This window comes from Pholcus phalangioides, unplaced genomic scaffold (assembly GCF_987345545.1).
Source record: "Pholcus phalangioides strain wild (caught in Gottingen) unplaced genomic scaffold, Ppha-v1.0 ptg000008l_1, whole genome shotgun sequence".
NCBI classification, from domain to species: domain Eukaryota; kingdom Metazoa; phylum Arthropoda; class Arachnida; order Araneae; family Pholcidae; genus Pholcus; species Pholcus phalangioides.
Window position 1 is genome coordinate 27,742,756 of NW_028301601.1, and position 19,147 is coordinate 27,761,902.

Below are 19,147 nucleotides of genomic sequence, written 5' to 3' on the forward strand. Positions count from 1 at the left end.
TGATTCAAAAACTTTCAGAAAGAGAGGTGGAGATACATCTGGTAAAAGATTAAGAGGTGGACATGAGTTCATCGGGCTCAAGTGACAGCAATTATGATGATGATTGGTGCGAAAGTTCAACTAAAAACGTGGCTGTGTTGGGATGGCCTGTGCATCGATATGAAAAAAAATGTTCGTCAGCCGAATCCGTATTCGTTAGCCGAGGCAGAAAAATCTTCGTTAGCAGAAAAATTCGTAAGCTGAGGCACTCATTAGCCGAAGTATCATGTAGTACTAATAGCTTGATATATCTAAATTAAGAATAAAAACAACAATCACACTTGTGATAACACATCATGGGTATGAATTAATTTCCCTTCTTAACGTTTCCCCAACGCCAGCGGTTTACATCATCAAGATGTGTCCGGCGCACCTTTTGCCCCAGGAACTTCTTTTTCTTTCAGTTTTCGCCGGCTTCGAAAACCTTATCAATTAATTGATAACCACGTTTGCTGTTTCGGCCAGGCTATATGCAGCAGCAACACAAGACGAAAATTGGCATTTTTTCCTCATTTCATATTTTCTTCTACACGCTATTCAGTGACAGAGATGTCACAATAACAACCACGCCAAAACAACTCGAGCTGTAGCACATGCAATGAAGACATTATTTCCTCCATATTTACTGCGCACGCTCATAATAATTTTTTTTTCCTTGATTTTTCCACGACTCTACAACAAAATAATTTTTAGTTTTCCTTTCAACACAGGTTTCAGAGTTCTATCTTCACGCCAATTATTAGTGAACATAATCGCGTTTATTGTTTGACTCCCGCAGCCACCAACTTGTATAACCAAACAATATGATCCCTAAAAAGATAATATCATTATTACTATTGTCTTCTCTCTTTCATTTTTTTAAATAACATATAGCTTTCTCTTTTCCCTCCACCCTTCATTTTTTTTCATCGAAACTGGCCACGAGCAGCAGCAGGAAGGATGTTATTCCATTGAGCCATGGCTGTATTTTTCTTTTCACTTCCCGCCGTCACGGTCATTTGAAAAAAAATTTGTTGATATTCTCATTGCGTGTGGGTACAGTGTTTGTGAGAGACTGGCTGTTTCTTTGCTCGCTTGTTTGTGTGAACAGTTCGCCGGTTAAAATAATCATTCATCGCAAAAACAGCGAGACGAATTTTTTTGTGGTAAGTTAGCTTATCGCTTTTTATATACATTACACCGCAGCGTTTCTGAAATCAATAGCCAGATAAATGTCTGAAACAATTCAACGGACTACCAACTCGCAGTATAATAATAATTGTGTCTAGTTTTTATGTTTTGGTTTTTTTCTTTTTTAATTTTAAACCTTTGTGAATGCTATCAATGTTAAGTATAAATTAGTAAATATCAATTTAGGCAATTAGTAATTCAGCGTTTTTCAAAATGCACATCGCGGTGAGCTGCCAACATCGATGATTGATTTATGTTTAGCGCTTTAAAGAGTGGGTTTTTTTTTCTTCTTGATCATAGTTTCCCAACCTTTTCTGTCCCATCGCCCCCCCTTCTACAGAAATTTTTTTTCTCCCATCGCCCCCCAACGCAATCTAACCCATAGGATCTTATTTTAAACCCGCAGAGCTTCTACCGCCCCCCCCCCAGGGGGCGTTAACGCCCACGTTGGGAATCACTGTTCTAGACTATTCTATTCGTTGCCATGGCAAGGGAACCGCGAGTGGCAATAGTTTAAGAACCACTGCCGTAATTTCTGAAAGAAACGCCACAATACCATCATCACCGAAAAAATCATTTTATAAAATTCGGACCGAAGAATTTTTTTAATTTTTTCTGAAGTACATTTCGTTCTTAAGCCCAGTTCAAAAAAAGCAACAACTCGGAACATTGTGTTTGCACACCATGAGAACGGTGGAAAATGCCTGTACATGTGCTGCAAAACAGCAACAACTCCCAACTCTGTTTATACGCTCCCTACTGCAATTTAATCTGAACCGACTCCCATTGAGTTCCATACAAGTTGAAACTTTAAAATGCAGATGTCGCAAAACACAGAATTTTAACATTATCTTTTTGAACTGGGCAGTCAATACTGGGCCGCAACTGGGGGGGGGGGGGGCAGACGGCGCTGCACCAGAGGAGGCGCAAATTTTATTCTCAAACCTCTACTTCAACATTACAAGGGGGCGTCAAAGTGTGCACTTGCCCCGGATGACGAAGCATCTAGTTGCGGCCCTGAGTCAATATACAACCGTCTTATTCCCAATAGCTATCCCCCTTTGAAAAATAAATCTCGCTGCAGAGAGTTAGAGATCCTACAACATATAAATTTCACTCATAAAACTGTTCATGCATTTCCAGTTTCGTCAGTAGAAGTTAGAAGGCAGCACCTGAACTCATACATGCAATGCAGGAAAATTACACATGAATGCATGGTTAGGTACCACGATAATCAATATTCCAGCACAGCCAGTGGCGTCGGAGCCGGGGGTGCTGTGGGTGCTCAAGCACCCACGATAATTTGTGACATGGATCCGAGCACCCCCAGAATTGATCCAGAAATTAAAATTTCCGATATAAAACTAAAGACGAGCACCCACAGTTTTGAAACACTTCCGACGCCCCTGAGCACAGCCACCTCTTCAGAATCAAAATAGTAGTAAATTGCCTCCGTTTCTATAGATCAGGGTTGAGTAAGGTTGAAAACAAAGAAGGGAAAACTACTACTATTATATATATACCACCATTGCCCAGTACATGCACCTCGTAACATTCCCTAATTTCTAACTAATTGGCCCATGTCAGAACATATTTTCTGAGCGTATGCGTGGCCCTAACTCATTTATATTGTTAGAGTTATGCCAGTTTCGTGTAACACTGGTGCTGCCATCTATCTTAGTGTCAACCGTGTTGAATCTCTGCTTGCTCTCTGCGGGGGAAACTTTTTCAATAGGAAACTAAGGATTATAAGGGAAAAGAGTTTTGCCATTGAGAAATCAACTTTACAAAATATCTGGGATTGTCAATGCTGAAATAAGAGGCTTTTATGAAGACGAGATATCTCGTCGTTGCCGCTTAAACGGTCAATATGGTACTTTTTGTAACAAAAAAGGAAAGAGTCATAGCCCCAATCTAATAAGAGTGGGGCTTACAGTGCTCAAGCCTGGGGGGCCCGAGATGATTCTTATCTTTTTTGTTCTTTCACACTATAAATCAGTCATCTTCAACCCGTTGCTCGCAAACACCACGGTGCTCCCTGAAGCACCCAGAGTGCTCGTGTGCGATTTCGTGCTTGCGAGCACTTTATCAACGTTCCAATTTGATAACTTGTGCAAATTGCATTCAAGGATTGAAACCATCCTGCATTCGCATGTCAAACTTGCCGAGTGGGTGCTCTTCTTTTGATGATGGGTACTGTCAGTGCTCGGGACTAGAAAAGGGTTGGAGACCTCTGCTATAAATTAACTAAAGGGACCCGTCAAAAAATTTGGCCAAGGGGGGCAACCAATGAACCCAGCACTAGGGGGGGGTACTCTGCTGCATTATATGAGGAAGGGGTACCATGAGTAAATTGTAGAAAAAAATAAGGGTGGGTTGACATTTGGCAAGGACAGCACGTGACCAATATATGATAAATAGATAGGACTAACTACCAGTGCCGTCTTGAGCCATGGGCCCACCCGGGCACGGCCCGCGAGCCTCAAGAGAAAAGGAGGCCTCACAAAAATCGGATCTGGTTGAGATTTTCGAAAATTTGCCTGGTAGGGCCTCAGAAAAATCATTTGGCCAGGGGGCCCATGATGCTCTTAAGACGGCCCTGCTGACTAAAGTAACGTGTAGTACTTTACTTTTTGATATACAGTGAAACGCTTATACAGGGGGACTACTTAATTCCCCTTGCCGCATTTTACTGGCGAACCGTTGACCCTAGGGGCATACTTCCAATTAAGAAAATGTATACAAATAACGTGTAGAGCTCAGATACTCATTCATGTTGCAAAGGGTGGTGTCAAAATAAAGAAATCAAATTCTTAATGCGGGTACCCCGTGCTCAAATACTCAATTAGAAAGCTGTTGCCCTCTCTCTCCTGCGACCAAACACAACTCCCGAGTTGTACACGTTATTTGGATACCTTTTCTTAATTGGAAGTATGCCTGCCTTTAGGATCAACGGTGTGCCAGTAATAAATTAGAAGGGGGAGGGGGGATTAAATAATCACCTTGTATAACTGTTACGGTAAATGTGGTAAATCGGTTATTATGCATACTTATCAACCGTCTTTGTAAGTTTGATAAATTTGTCTTTTCCACCGGTATAATACCCAAGCGTTATCAAGCTAAAAATTATTACTTTTACCGGAGATTCTCCATAATACCCGATTGTCGTTGGTAAATTTTATAAATACGGAAATCATTATCACTTTTATAGGTGATTATGCATAATAACCGAGTGTCGTTGGTAAATTTTCATAAATACTTGAAATTTATCGCATTTATCTGTGATTATGCATAATACCCAAGTTTAATTGATGAATATGATAAATATGAAAAAAACTCCAAAATGAATAATTCATTTTGGAGTTTGTGTGATGGATATAGTCGGACCCCCGATATATAATGATAACAAATTTTACGATCGTACCCCGATATAATGATGCAATGCATTGTATGAATTACCATATAGAGCATAGTCTCCCAAACGTTTTGTTCCATCGCCCCCTTCTTCAGAAATTTTTTCCTCTCATCGTCCCCCACCTCAAGTAAGCCCATAGGATCCTATGTCAAATCAGTAGGTTCTAACACCCCCTTGGAGCATTCCGTCGCCCACCGGGGGTGATATTGCCCACTTTGGGAAACACTGATATAGAGTATATCATATAGTACAATCTACCATGTTTTCCAACACGCGATGCTTTGGTACCCATGCATAAACCCCGCTTAAAGCAATAAATTTAGCGAAATTTATCAAATTATCAAAAAAAAATCAAATTATCAAAATTTATGCGTAATAACCGGATATTAAATATAGTAACCACATTTATCACATTTACCGTAACATAACGGTATTCAAGGGACCGAAGAAACGTATCGTTCTAGAGAAGTATATACTGTTATAGATGGAATATGTTAACTATTATAGTGTTATATATAGCGTTATAGTGTATTATATATAGCGTTATAGTGTATTATATATAGCGTTATAGTGTATTATATATAGCGTTATAGTGTATTATATATAGCGTTATAGTGTATTATATATAGTGTTATTATAGTGTTATATATTATTATATGTTAACACTATTATAGACAGTACATTGGGCCATATTGTAGCATTGTTATTTAGGCGAATATTGTTGTAAAGGGTATTGTTATAGAGTTTTCAGTATGATTTGAAAAATTCGTATAATTTCTTCTTTTTCGATACAATTTCGCATAAGGAATTCGGAAACCTTTATACTAAAACACGCATAAAAAATTCAATTCAATTGAATAAAATTTTCTGCTATAAATGGAAAAGAATCATATAAATCATTATTATTATTATTATTTCCAATTTATCTGAAAAGAAAGTCTTTGATTCTTCTGGAAACAGCTGAGACTGATGACGGTGATATCCCCAACCAGTTCGTTTTCCACACTTAGGTCGAGATAGCCTACCTACCTACCTCTAGGCTATTCCAGAGTCCAAGGTCGGCTAGACCGCACTCTGTGGCAATTATTGCAAGTTTTTTTTTTTCTCTCCCTCTCTTTTCTGGAACCGCTCGCGTTACTGTTGTAGAGAAGAACATTCTTGGTGTCTCCACTCTCCAAGGACAATGTTAAAAATAAAGCTTCTTTTTTTGGACATTTCTTTCCCCCCTTTAGCTAAGGTTCAAATATCATCGTGTTAAGACCGCGCTGAATCATTCTCCCGGGTCAGTTTTGTAGTTCACCCTGGCATACATCAACTCTCACTTTCGGTGAGGTTTGACAACCGTGCACAGAGTCGCATTTATGATTTTGCCACCTATGGGTTCGTTGCCGTCTTACTGCATGGGCCCACCCGGGGGCCCTCATCGAAATTAGAACAGGTTGAAATTTTTAAAAATTTATCAGTTAGGGCCTCGGAAAAATCACTTGGAGCCCATGATGCTCTTAAGACGGCTCAACGAATTTTGCTGCAATTTTCCCATTCTAGTCTAATTTTCTTGACTACTCTTTCCTCGAATCGCTTGGCCTCCTCCCCCACTCCTGCAAGTACGCTCTGTCTCTAAAGTCACTCTTTTGGTCACTTACATGCTTGTGCAATATTTTGGCCACTCACGTGTTTGCACGCCGTTTTGGCCACTCACATGCTTGCACACTGTTTTGGTCACTCACATACTTGCACACTGTTTTGCTCACTCACATACTTGCACAATGTTTTGGTCACTCGCATACTTGCACACGCTCTAAGGTTACTCACTGGCCTGCTCCCTCACTCCGTAGGCCATTCGTCTAGTCATTCAAATGATTGCTCAAGCTCTAAATCACTCTTTTGCTCACTCAGGTTCTTGTTCACGCTCTAAGTCACTCTTTCGCTCACTCACATGCTTGCACGCTGTTTTGGCCACTCACATGCTTGCACACTGTTTTAGTCGGTAACCAGAGGCGGATTTAAGGGTGGGCGCACAGGGGGCCCGGAGCCCCGACTTCTAATGGGTCCCGAAAAACCCAAACTTCATATTATTTTCTAATTTAAGGGCCCAATATTTTCTTTTGCTGCTTCGATCGAATCCGCCACCGTCACTAATATACTTGCACACGCTCTAGGTGATTCACTGACCTGGTCCCGTGCTCTGTAGGTCACTCTTTCGGTCACTCGCATTCTTGATTACACTCTGTCACTCTTTTGATCACTCCCTGACCTAGTCTTTTTTTGCTTGGGCTGAGGCGGATTTATTGAAGGTTGAAAAGGTTATACATACAAATTCCTTAACAAATTTTCTTGGTCACTCGTTTCTCAAATTTGCCGCCCCTCAGAACTTTCAGCCCTGGGCTATAGCCCTTATATAATCCACCTCTGTAAGTACGCCACTGTTCGCGCAGAATACCGCTAGTTAACTGAACCTTAACCCACGTGAACCCAGTTTACCCACGTTTATATGTACGTATCCATTCAATCCAATACCTGAAAATCTGACTCGGTCAAGTGTATATATATATATATTTTAAATTCTGCATATTGGTCTAATTCTATGTTAAAAAATACCGGTTATTTTTTTTCGGTAATTGCAAGATGCAATTCAGCCGCCAAACACAAAAACATGCCAACCGGTATTTTGGCAGATAAAATTTACATCTGTATGTAGCATGAAAAGAAATAACATCATAAGACATTTTGTTCGTTTTCATGATGCATACCGGTTTGAAACCAACAACTGACATTAAAAAAAAAATTATAGCAGATAGTTTAGCTTTTATTTGATAGATGGCAGGCAGTGATGTCTTAACCCATGGGCCCACAAAAACGAGAACAGGTTGAAATTTTCGAAAATTGGCAAGACAGGGTCTCGGAAAAATCACTTGGCCCGGGGGTCCATGATGCCCTTAAGACGGCCCTGATGGCAGGGTCCAGAGTTTTTGAGATTGATATAGTTTTCCCGATATTTGTGTAGAAGAGAAATGCGGTACAAATATTTTCTTGAATATTAGAATCAGGCGCAGAATCTTTATCCCTTTCAGACGCTTTATATACTGTATAAGGTGGCTGATTCAATACGTAATTTTTTTGTAAAAATATATTTTTACGTTAATTTTTATGTAAACTTTTAATTTCAACTCATTAAACTTCTTAGTTTGCTAACAAAAACTAAGAAGCATTTTCTCATCCGTGGATTCCGTTAGTTTATATTTCACTGGAAGTGGGGTTTCCCGTTTTCCCCAGAACAGCCCAGTTGAAGTATATGATTCCATTTCGAGCCCGTTTGCAACTCGTATCCGCACAGGGCTGCTTAATATATGGACAGTGAAAATATAATAATGACTACACTATTGTATCATGGTTGCCAAAGAAATCATTTCTGTGGAATTCCACGCATACCAAATCGGACATGTCGGGAAATAGGTATGTCCGGTCCTGGTTACGATCCAGCGATGCATTCGCAGATGCTTTTAATAAATTCGACATGTAAGACCCCGGAGAGCGTTTAAACATGTCAATTTTGTAACTTTTCAACTAATATTTTTTTTTACTTTTATGAGGATAACGAGTAACAACATTTGAAACACATTTTCCAGTTGGAAGTTCTTTCCAGACTAACGATTAAGTAATTATCTATTGAGCAACGCTAACAATGGACACCCTGTATATATATACATCACAAAATGAATAATGTCATCCCTTGTCTTACATATTGTGAGAATGTGTCAGAAAATTTAAATGTATGCTGTATTGTTCAATGACCTCAAGTCGAATCAACAACTTTGGTCGTCCTTGAGCTTTTGACCGGCAAAAATCTCCTCAAAATAAACACGCGTTACCTACACCTTAATCATCATAAACAAACAGCTAATTTCGGTTTTTAGTAACAGTGATCGTGATTCACCTCAAGTATTCAACTTCTCACCCAGATATGAATTTACAACTGGAATTTAGTCTAAATAGTGGCCTTTTCTGAGTGAGTTTCAATGGTTTTTATTCTTTACAGTACTTTTCTTAGGGGTCATTCAAGTATTACATCAGCATCGGGGGGAGGGGGGGATGATTTGGATTTGCTGACTTTTGATTATTGGGGGGGGGGGGTTGAAGGTTGCTTACGTCATCAACCACCCTTTTTGAAGATATGAAATATTCTAAGCTGCTGACGAAATTTTGCTGACAAGGGGGGGGGGGGGTCAAAAATGGCTAAAAATCTACCTACGTAATACTTGAATGGCCCCTTAAAGCAAAAACAGGGAATTGTTCACTGTCTGTCGTCTTCGAGAGGATAATTGTAACTAATAATATTTGGTATAATTTCATTTACACGAGTTTTCTTAAACCCGTTTCTTGCGTGCCTCAATTTTCCACATGAGTTTGAGGCAGGAAATAAGTCCAGTGGTCACAGAGTTGCGGACGCTCATCGCGGGCCGATCTCCCTGTTGAAAAATCTCGCCACAGAGAGACACAACACACGCCTACAACGGTACAAATATTCAGTCATTAATTACAATAAATTCGAAATATATGTATGGCAACACTATATAACAAACATTACATTGAAACAAATTTCACGATAGGTGCACAACGCGTACATGCACGGCATGGCCTACATAGGTCTTTTTCGACCACATCATTATATCTCTTCATATGCCCGTGACTGTTAGACAATAGTTATGTCTCACTATTGAACCTACTGGACGATTCCAAATCTCCAAAATCTATACGACGTAGTGATATATTCACTGAATCTGACTGTCTAAATATCTTCGACTGTGATCGATTACTCGATCGATGGTAGGGACCCTAATACCAGCTTTACCCAGGTTTTGTTTTTAATAAATCTGTAATATGAAACTATCCAGCCTTTAAGACAGGCATCTTGAGCCCGTTGCTCACGAGCACCACGGTCCCTTAACTACCCGGAGAGTGCTCGATGCTCACATCCGGTTCAGTGCTAGCGAGCACTTCATCAACATTCTAATTAAATATCTTGGAGGAATTGCATTCAAGGATTGAACCATTGTCATTTCATATGTTCTTATGTTAAACTTCCCGTAAAGGTGCTCTTTTTTTGATGATGGTACAGGCAGAGCTCGCGACTGAAAAAGGATTGAAGACCTCTGTTTCAAGGCTTCGATGAAACTGTCGTCGAAAAAAATATTACATCTTTGCATACCCATATATACCAACCATCATACTGGTATACATTTTACGGCTATATACAATTTTTATGGCTTCCATGCAAGGGAAAAGTTGACAGGGCAGCAACAGTGCCCAGTGCATTGACTCTAGATCTATGGTGGTTGGCGTTATGGCCATGAGAAATTCAATACCGAATGAATTGTGCAGGAAGTGTGTGCGTGTGTGTATCTAAAGATGCGTCTACATCCGCGTACTATGCGTTGTTCATGAGTGGTTTGCTGAAATTTCCCATCAATGTGTACGGATGTTACGAAGCATTTCACTACTAGCCAAACAACACGCACTAGACGAACGTCAAACTTAGGACGACTCGCCAACTGTCGGTACATCGAAGAGACTGCGTTGCGTCTCCAGAGTTTTCTATAGCGAAGGCTGTTGTGGCACTGCAATCACCACCGCGTTGTCAGAGATACTCCACCCCCCCCCCCCAGCGTCTTGGCCGAGCCCACTGATGTATTGTATATGCAGTGGAACTTCGGTTAACGAGCTTAATTCGTTCCGCGAACGTGGTCGTTATACGAATCGCTCATTATTCGAGAACAATGAATTTTCAGAGATATTGACGTTGATCTATCCGCTTCTATCCTGGGCTAGAAATCAGTGAACTTACCTCTTGCGGGGAGGGCGTCTCAACATCATACGTCCTCAGGAAAAGTTCAGGGTCGTCTTAAGAGCCCCATCGGCTTCCACTCCCCCCCCCCTCCCCCCCCCCCCCTTGGATGCAGCAATTTTTCTAAGGCCCCGTACTTGGATAGAAATGCCTGTCTAGTGTGCTATTTGCATATTGAAGGTCCCGAAAATTTTGACCAAATATCGTTATCATGAGCACCCCTTTCAAACTTGAGGCCTCCGGGCCGTTCCAGGGTGGGCCCACGTATTAAGACGGCACTGACAAAGTGTTCTGGGCTCACCCGTACTTGCTAGAGAGAAGTAATAGCTTATATACACATTAATTACATCCAGAAATTGTAGTACCAGATCTCTTCATGTGCCCCCTCCTATGTATGTGGGGGCCCGCTGATTTAGATGGTCCTGGTTCCATGCTGTGCAGGATTCAGAAAGTATTAACATTTTCTCCCACCGCACACACATAATTCCCTTGAAATCTATCACCCCTCCCTCTCTGAAGGCCCATCTTCAGCACTTGTCGTGGTCCCCCCCCCCACCCCAGAAAATCACAGAGACGCTAGAGGGCCATATATGGCACCATGTTAAGAACCTGTGCAGTCTAACATGTTAATAACATAAATTATTGATCTGAAATATCTGCTGCCATCTACCGAATTAAACTAATATGATTTTTTAGTTGACATTGGTAAAAAGTTTTTGATTAGCAGACTATATCAAAAAATAATATAATATGGTATAATAAAATATTTTTATAAACAATAAAATTTAATAAATTATCAAATTTGCTGCAAAATTTTAATGGTTGATATTTTTCTAAAGTAAAATAACGTGAGTATGCTTGCAAATTAAGGTCATCCTTGGTTTTGTGTATACCCAGTTTTATTCTAATTTCCGTCCCAATCACTCATTGAAGTAAAAGACGGCTTCACTTGACAAAATTCGATTATATTATATTACTATACGCAAATATCAACTGATAAAATTTTTTGATAAATTTAATAATTTTATACATATTATTGGTTTTTAAAATATTATTAATATGATACAATATTTTTTTCATTACTTTATTACGCTATTCAGAAGCCAGTTAGCACCTTCAATTGGAAAATTATAACAGTTTTATTTGATAGGTGGACAACAAATTTCAGTAAAATGTTTTTCTTTGCATGCTATATAATACTGCAGTAGTTTGCAACCTGATGCTATGTGGCCCGTTTGTGGCCCTGGGATACTCTAAAGGGGAGACACAGATGGAAAGGGGAGCCATGACAAGGGCTGAAGAGGGGCCCCACACACTCAGAAAGAGAGGTGTAGAATTAGAGCTTTCTTTCAAGTGAAATATGTACAGTATATATAATGAAATATAATAAGTAAACGCGATACACTTATGCGATACGATGATGTATGCAAATTAACTCACTCTAAACAACGAGATAGAAGAGGACTATCTCGGACTATCTATGGATGATTTACGGACTCGTTGTTGTTTGCATTCTTATTCTTTTTGTGTGATTTTAAAAAGAACGTATCCAATGACACTGGCTTTTTGCCTCCTTTTTAGGATTTCTCGGAGATGAGAAATTGCAGTGTCGTTGGACAGATTTATTGCTTGCTTTACTGTGTCTCTATTTCGTTGGTACTTTTCTACAGAATTTCGCACGGATTCCCAGATTTTACACATCTCTCTAATCACATTTGAAAAGTGGGGGACTTCTCTCTTCCTCAGAAAAAGATAAGTTCAATATAATCTCTTGCTGTTGCATGCAATGGAGGTCCATCAGTTCGTTTATGGTCAACTCCTGGCCAAGCAGAATTTATATAAAAAACAAGCGCACATACGCACGATTACAATACAAATACAAATACAACGCCACAACAGGCAAATTGCCCAACGAGGTGGCCAACTTAAGAACATCATGGATCCCCGAGCCATCCCTTGGAGGCCCCACCCACCACTGCTACACCACACATGCACCCCCCCCCCCCCCAACGAACCGGTACCTGCGGGAATGTGCGTGTACGTGTAGTGCAACCTGACGTAAAGTTTGTTTCTGTGTAATGCTTGTTATGTGTAGTGCTGTCATCTGCCCCCAGTTTTTCTAACTATGAGTGAAGTGTTATGGTTGAATGATTTACCGTTGTAGGACTGTTGCTCTCTGTGGCGAGACTTTTTAACAGGGAGATCGGCTCGCATTTGCGCCTTGAAGTTGGGAACCACAGATAACCAACTTCAGCCGACCACCACTGTGGGGTTCGAACCCGGATCCTCGCATCACGAGTCCGGCACTATTACCACTCGACCACCACAGCGGCACCTAGTTTCGTATAATAGTCACACTCAATTTTTCCAGTGAGGCACGCAGACCGGAATATTACCTACAATTCCACAGTACGTGTGTGCACGAAAGCGAAAAATCATCAACTTAGTTGTGAAAACGTGACAATAAATAAACAAAACGCAAAACTTTTGCTCGTAATGCGAATCATCGCTCGTTATCAAATTTTTTTTTCCAAAATCTTTGCTGGTTATGCGAATTGCTCACTAACCGAACCGCTCGTTAACCGAAGTTCCACCGTGTAAGATAGCATATAAATGTATTTTATTTCGATGTTTTAATATCACTTTACAAAGGAATTTTAAAAATATTTTCCTGTTGTCTTGGGGGTGGCATGAGGCCCCCTCTTGCGCACGCCTCTGATCACCACTGTTCCGCCTGAGGGAATCTATTCCGGGGCCTGAGGGAATCTATCCCGGGATGCGAATCCGACCACCAGGGCAACTTTTCTAGCCGCGAGCACTGCCTGTACCCATGATCAAAAGAAGAGCAACCTTACGGCAAGTTTGGTTTACGAATGCATGAAATCAGGATTATTTCAATCCTTCAATGCAATTTGTACAAGCTGTTTACTTGAGACGTTGATCAAGTGCTCACGAGCACCGAGCACTCTTGGTGCTTCAGGGGAGCACCGTGGTGCTCGCAAGCAACGGGTTGAAGATGTCTGCACTAGAGTGCTGGTAAACAAGGTATCTACGCATTGCTAGGGTGTATGTACATAAATCTACTACGCATTTCCAAGGGGTGCTAGAATCCTAAAAGAATGGGAACCACTCTTCAGAGCACAAAATAGGTACGAGAGGAAAAAAACAAAGGCAGAATTATTTTTTGTGGGAAATTCCTGGGATAACCTTGAAGTGAAAGTTTCTTTCGAGAAATATTCGAAATGTTTCCTAGAGATCTATATACAGTATAATGACTTCCTTATAAGAAGGAATCCTGAAATATATGAATATATGTTTACTACTATTTTTCCCCTCGCACAGTTAAATTGTGGATAAAATCTCTTCACTCGTTATGTTCGGCCTTGGCGCCAATTTTGTATACGTAAATGGAGAAAGAATTTAGCAATTCGTGATATGCCGCGGCTTGTACGCGATTCTCAAAAAGATTCCTTAATTAAAGAAACGTGGGAGGTTAGACGAGAGTATTTTCAAGCTCATTTTTTATTGCCCTTTTAAAAGGGGAAAGTATGTACGGTTAGCAAATTTCTGATAGTTTTCCTCTTGCTGTGGTTTTCTGTTTTTAGTTTAGGACAGTGGTGGGTCTGGAGCGGGCCAAAAAAAAACAAGAAGAAAAAATTTTCGCGGACCGGACATATTCATAATTGGAATTTTTATGCTTGTAAATGGCGGGATGTGTTACAGCGTTAGAATTGAAAAATAAAAGTCACCTGTCCCACGGGCCAGTGAATACGAGAACCTACTGGGTCCGCAGACATCATGAATGGTCCGCTGTAAACGAATATTCTCTTCTGAATAACAATAATTCATTTTCTTAAATACATTATCATTTAGAAGAGCGATATACCTACCTCCAAGGGTTGCAAAAAGCTATATAAGAATATTATAACTGTAGTAAAACCTTTATGAAGCCACCACTTGTTGATTCTGTGGCTTTATCGATAAACAAGTTGGTGGTTTGAAATTACATTTTCAGGAAACATTTTGCCAAGACTCAAACAGCAACATTGATTACCTTCATATAAATTCAAGTATTTTTTTCTTTAGCGTATTTAGCAAAAAATGCCATTTTCAGACGTCAAACTGATTGGTGACGTATTTCGCTACTGGTCCCACGGATCATCGCAACGTTTTTCTCGGTGGTCCGATTATTTGATCACTGGTCTCGGACCAGAGTACCAGCAATGATTTCGAATGGTGTTGCATACAGGGCGATTATAACTGAAGTTCCCGTACTCATCCGATCACTGCCAAATTTTCCGGATATCTTAATGAGACGATGAGAGAGAGATTTATGCAATAAAAAATAGTTCAATTTTTGGCAACCAGGTGAATAATTGGCGCTTTTATTTTAATTTTCCCTCCACGGACCATGTAGCGTATATACCAAGTTTCGATGGAATACGCCCTCCAGAACGAGCGCTACGTTGGTCTGAGCAGTGTCAGTATACTGAAACTACTCAAACCTATATAGCGCCCGTTCTAGTTGACATATTCCATTGAAACTTGGTATATACGCTATATGGACCACGGAAGAAAGGAAAATAGAAGCGCCAAATTATTCACCTGGTGGTCGAAATCGAACTACTTTTATTACATAAATCTCTCTTCCCTTATGGACACTTTAAGATATCGTGAAAATTTGGTTGTATTCGGATGAGTAGTTTTTGAGGAAAAACTGGAAAAAAACTCTCACACAACTATATTTTCCATGTATAAAAAAGAAACATTTTCCCCTCTTAAATGGATATTTTTAAAACACTGAAATAAAAAACTTCTATACTATCGTTTTGAAATATGCGGCGGACCGGATACAACCTTTAAGCGGGCCGTAATTTGTCCATGAAAAAAATATTGTAGTAATAGAAGGCGACAATAAGAGTTTCTTATTTGTTTACGGTGTCATTACCGTCTCCGGGCGAAACCAATTTGGGTACGTGATTGAAGTAATGCTAAATTTTTCATTGATAAATGTCTAGTGAGAGTGCGGTGGCCCATATCAATAACATACTCACCTAAAGAACTAAAGGATGTTTAGAGGCGTCTCGAGTTCGATTCGCGGTTCGTCCTTGTCAGAAACTTTCCTGACGCGGCGGTACAACAGATATGGCGACAACATGACTATAGGAAAAAGTCATTCTTAGCCGAGCTGTATTTACAGGGGGGAGGGGGAGAGAGCTTAGCGGGCTGTAGCCCAGGGCGGCAAGTTAGATGGAACGGCAAATTTGAGAAATGAATGATCAAGAAAAAGAAGGGCGGCAAAATTTATACAGCCCACAGACTAGTGATTCCCAACGCGGGCGATAGAATGTTCCAGGCGGCGGTAGAAGCTACGGGTATAACATAGGATCGTATGGGTTAGATTGCGATGGGAGAAAAAAAATTCTGAAGAAGGGGGCGATGGGACAGCTGCCTGGTAGCTGAGTGGTTAGGAGAGCTGGCCTCTGACTATGCAGGTCTAGGTTCGAATTCCCGGTTCGGGCATGGATGTCTATTAGCAGTGACAAATTCCCTGGACTGATCATGCTGTTCCCTTGGGAATCACGCAATTAGTTTAGCCCAGTGGTTCTCAAAGTGTGAGCCGCAAGACACACTGGCGTCGCGATGAGTTGGTATATAGCGGAGGGGGCAACTTCTCTGTGTTCGAGGGCCAACATAATGGTCAGACACAGTTTCGCGGGCCGCACCAGGGACAAAACTCCGGTATATTATATGAAGCCGCATGCACGAGGGGGAGAGAGCTCCGGCATATAATCAACACCGAGTATGATTGCTTGCTATAGCATCGCGGACTACAAACATTTCGACGGGATGGATTATGGATTTAACTAATTAACTTGACTCTTCATTTAGTTAAATACTAATTATAAATAATTACTAATGAATTTTTGACTGAGCTTTTCTTTTTTGGAAAAGAGTATTTACATGTTCTCTTTCATAGACAGTGAAATCAGAAAGGAGGAAACCCTAAATAGCTGCAGTGAAGCAAATTTTGTTACTTCATAAACCGTTTAAAGTTTTTCAACCAAAAAAAAAAAATTTGATACTTCGAAATTTGTTATTATGAATTTCGTGCAATGCTTTTTTCTATAATTTGATTTTTTCCCCCCTGCTAAATTTACCAATAGACGGCAGCACATTAGTTTCGAATTTTTATGGAAAATCTTAAAAAGAAAATTTTTTGAGGAAAATTTTTGTTCGTGTCGAGAAGATTATCATGACTGACCTCCGATGAGATTGCGCTAGAAAATCTGCTACTTGATAGGTTTTTGAAATCAATCATGTGACTTGTGCACTTAAGAGAGGTTGTGTGTGTGTGTGTGTTGAAAATATACAAATTTTTTTTGTCAGAAATTTAAGGAATAATTTTTTTTCTACGTTAACCACAATTTCTTAAATCAACTAATATAAAAAATATATAATAGTTTTTCATCTTGTCGCGGGCCGCACCGGCCCGAGGGCCAGCTGTTGGCCACCCCTGGTATATAGATATGTGCATATGCAGTGCTTGAAAGTGATTTTTTTCTAGACTATTCTGGGAAGCCGCGGATAAAAATGATGGCAAGGCTAAGGGAGCCACGGGTAGAAAAAGTTTGAGGAACCACTGGTGTATAGTCGAAAGCATTTGTTCTTGGTATAGCCAAAAAAAAATGTTGGTATTTTTGAAAAATTGTTCTTATAGTATAACCGAAAAAAAATTGTCAATCGTCAAGCTAAAAAATTATTGAAATTGTAACCGAAAGCTGATTGCGCCGCCTGGCAGTAGAACGGTTAGGGAGCTAGCCTCTGACTGTACAGGTCCGGGTTGCGTTATTCCATCCTATACATAGGATTTTAACATGGGTTACGCTCATTGGCCAAGATCAATATTGCGTCACTAACAGGCGAGGCAGGGCTAAGACGCCTTCATATACGTGTATTAGGGAGTTCTAGGCAGGGCTAAAGCGAGGTTCTGGCTAAAGAGGCGAGTATACTAAAGCCAGAGCAATCTTTAGAGCATCATGGGCCTCGGGCGAAGTGATTTTTCTGAGTCCTTACCCAGCAAATTCTTGTGAACTTCAACCAGATCTCATTTTTGTGAGGTTCCCAACCCCCCCCCCCTTCTCTTGAGGCCCCGGACCAAAGCCGATTGAAAGATCAAAACTCTTAATGAAGCTTTGCCCCGGACCGTGCTCGCATGAGCCCATACTGACTAAAGCACTTATACTTACGTTTACGTTGGTAAATAAAATATATCGGTTTTTGCACAATATCGCCAGTCGTCTCCATAAATTTGATAAATTTATCGCTATTACTGGTGATTACGCATAATACCCCTAGCATCGGCAATAAATTTGATAAATACTAAAAGAATTATCATTTTTTACGGGTGATTATACATAAATACCCCGGCGCACTTGGTTAATTTGATAAATAGTTTTAATTTATCGCTTTCACCGGTGATTGTGCATAATACCCTAGTGTAACTGATGAATATGAAAAAAATTCTCAAATGAATGTATCCCACTCTAAGGTCTAGCTCATAGTTTCCCAACCTTTTTTGCCTCATCGCGCCCTTCTTCAGAAATTTTTCTTTCCCATCGCCCCTCAATGCAGTCTAACCCATAGGATAGTATGTTATACCCGTAGCTTCTACCGCCACCCTGGAACATTCCATCGCCCCCCAGGGGGCGTTAACGCCCACGTTGGGAATCACTGGTCTATCTCATAGTCTCGCAAACTTTTTGTTCCATCGCCCCCCCTTCTTCAGGAATTCTTTTCTCCCGTTTCCTTCAACTCAAGTAAACCCATAGGATCCTATGTTAAATCAGTAGGGTCTATCGCCCCCTTGGCCCATTTCATCGCCCACCAGGGGGGCGATATTGCCCACTTTGGGAAACACTGCTCTAGCTCAACCACCTGAAAGATTTAGTTCATGACATCTATAACTTCGGCCACGAAAGCCTTAGACAATATTCGAATGAATGAAAATTTTCTCGAATGAAATTCAACAATAAATCCGAAACATTATCAAAGTTTCCATGATCTCAGAATGACATCGAAAATTAAAAACACAGTAAATTAGCTTAGAATTAATAAAATTCTGGGCGAAAGAATCAATAAGTTGGAGCTCCACTAACTCCGCGAAAACGAAATCACCATGTTCAATCACATGATGTTTGTGATTAAAAAAGAGTATCACTAAACATTTCCCTTCATTCACGTCAAACAAAATGTGAATTTTCAAGTCTACGTACAATATGCATATTAGCTTGAGCTACTTTCAAGGTCTTCTTTATCAGCATGTGGAAATGGTTGCCAGAATCTTTACAAAACACGCTTTTTAAATTTGGCGAGATTCTGACGCAATGTAAATCGGAAATCACTATACGCGCGCGCGCGCGCGTTTTCTATCTTTGAATGTTTAATTTTGATGTTATTTCCTAACTAAATTTTTATATGCGGTCAGGGGGCGTCGCGAAAATATTTTGAGATTGGAAGTTCCCACCCAGTGTGTACAATTTTCAGGCATAATATTTAAAATTAATTTTTGTTTCACGGAAAATATGGTGAGAAATCAGTGGATTGTCCCATTCAGGGCCATCTTTAGAGCATCGCGGGGCTCCTTGGACAAAGTGCATAGGCGGAGATTGACTTGGAAG

General features: G+C 40.3%; 1 protein-coding gene across 1 annotated transcript in view; it reads left to right on the plus strand.

Moving 5' to 3' along the window:
* Positions 1 to 581: 581 nt before the first annotated feature.
* The window catches only part of Aldh-III (Aldehyde dehydrogenase type III), a 45,768-nt gene continuing 27,202 nt past the window's right edge, over positions 582 to 19,147 (plus strand). Inside the window, exon 1 of the mRNA XM_089234493.1 lies at positions 582 to 1,184. The gene's annotated coding sequence lies outside the window, so the exon portion shown is untranslated. The remainder of the gene's footprint in view (positions 1,185 to 19,147) is intronic.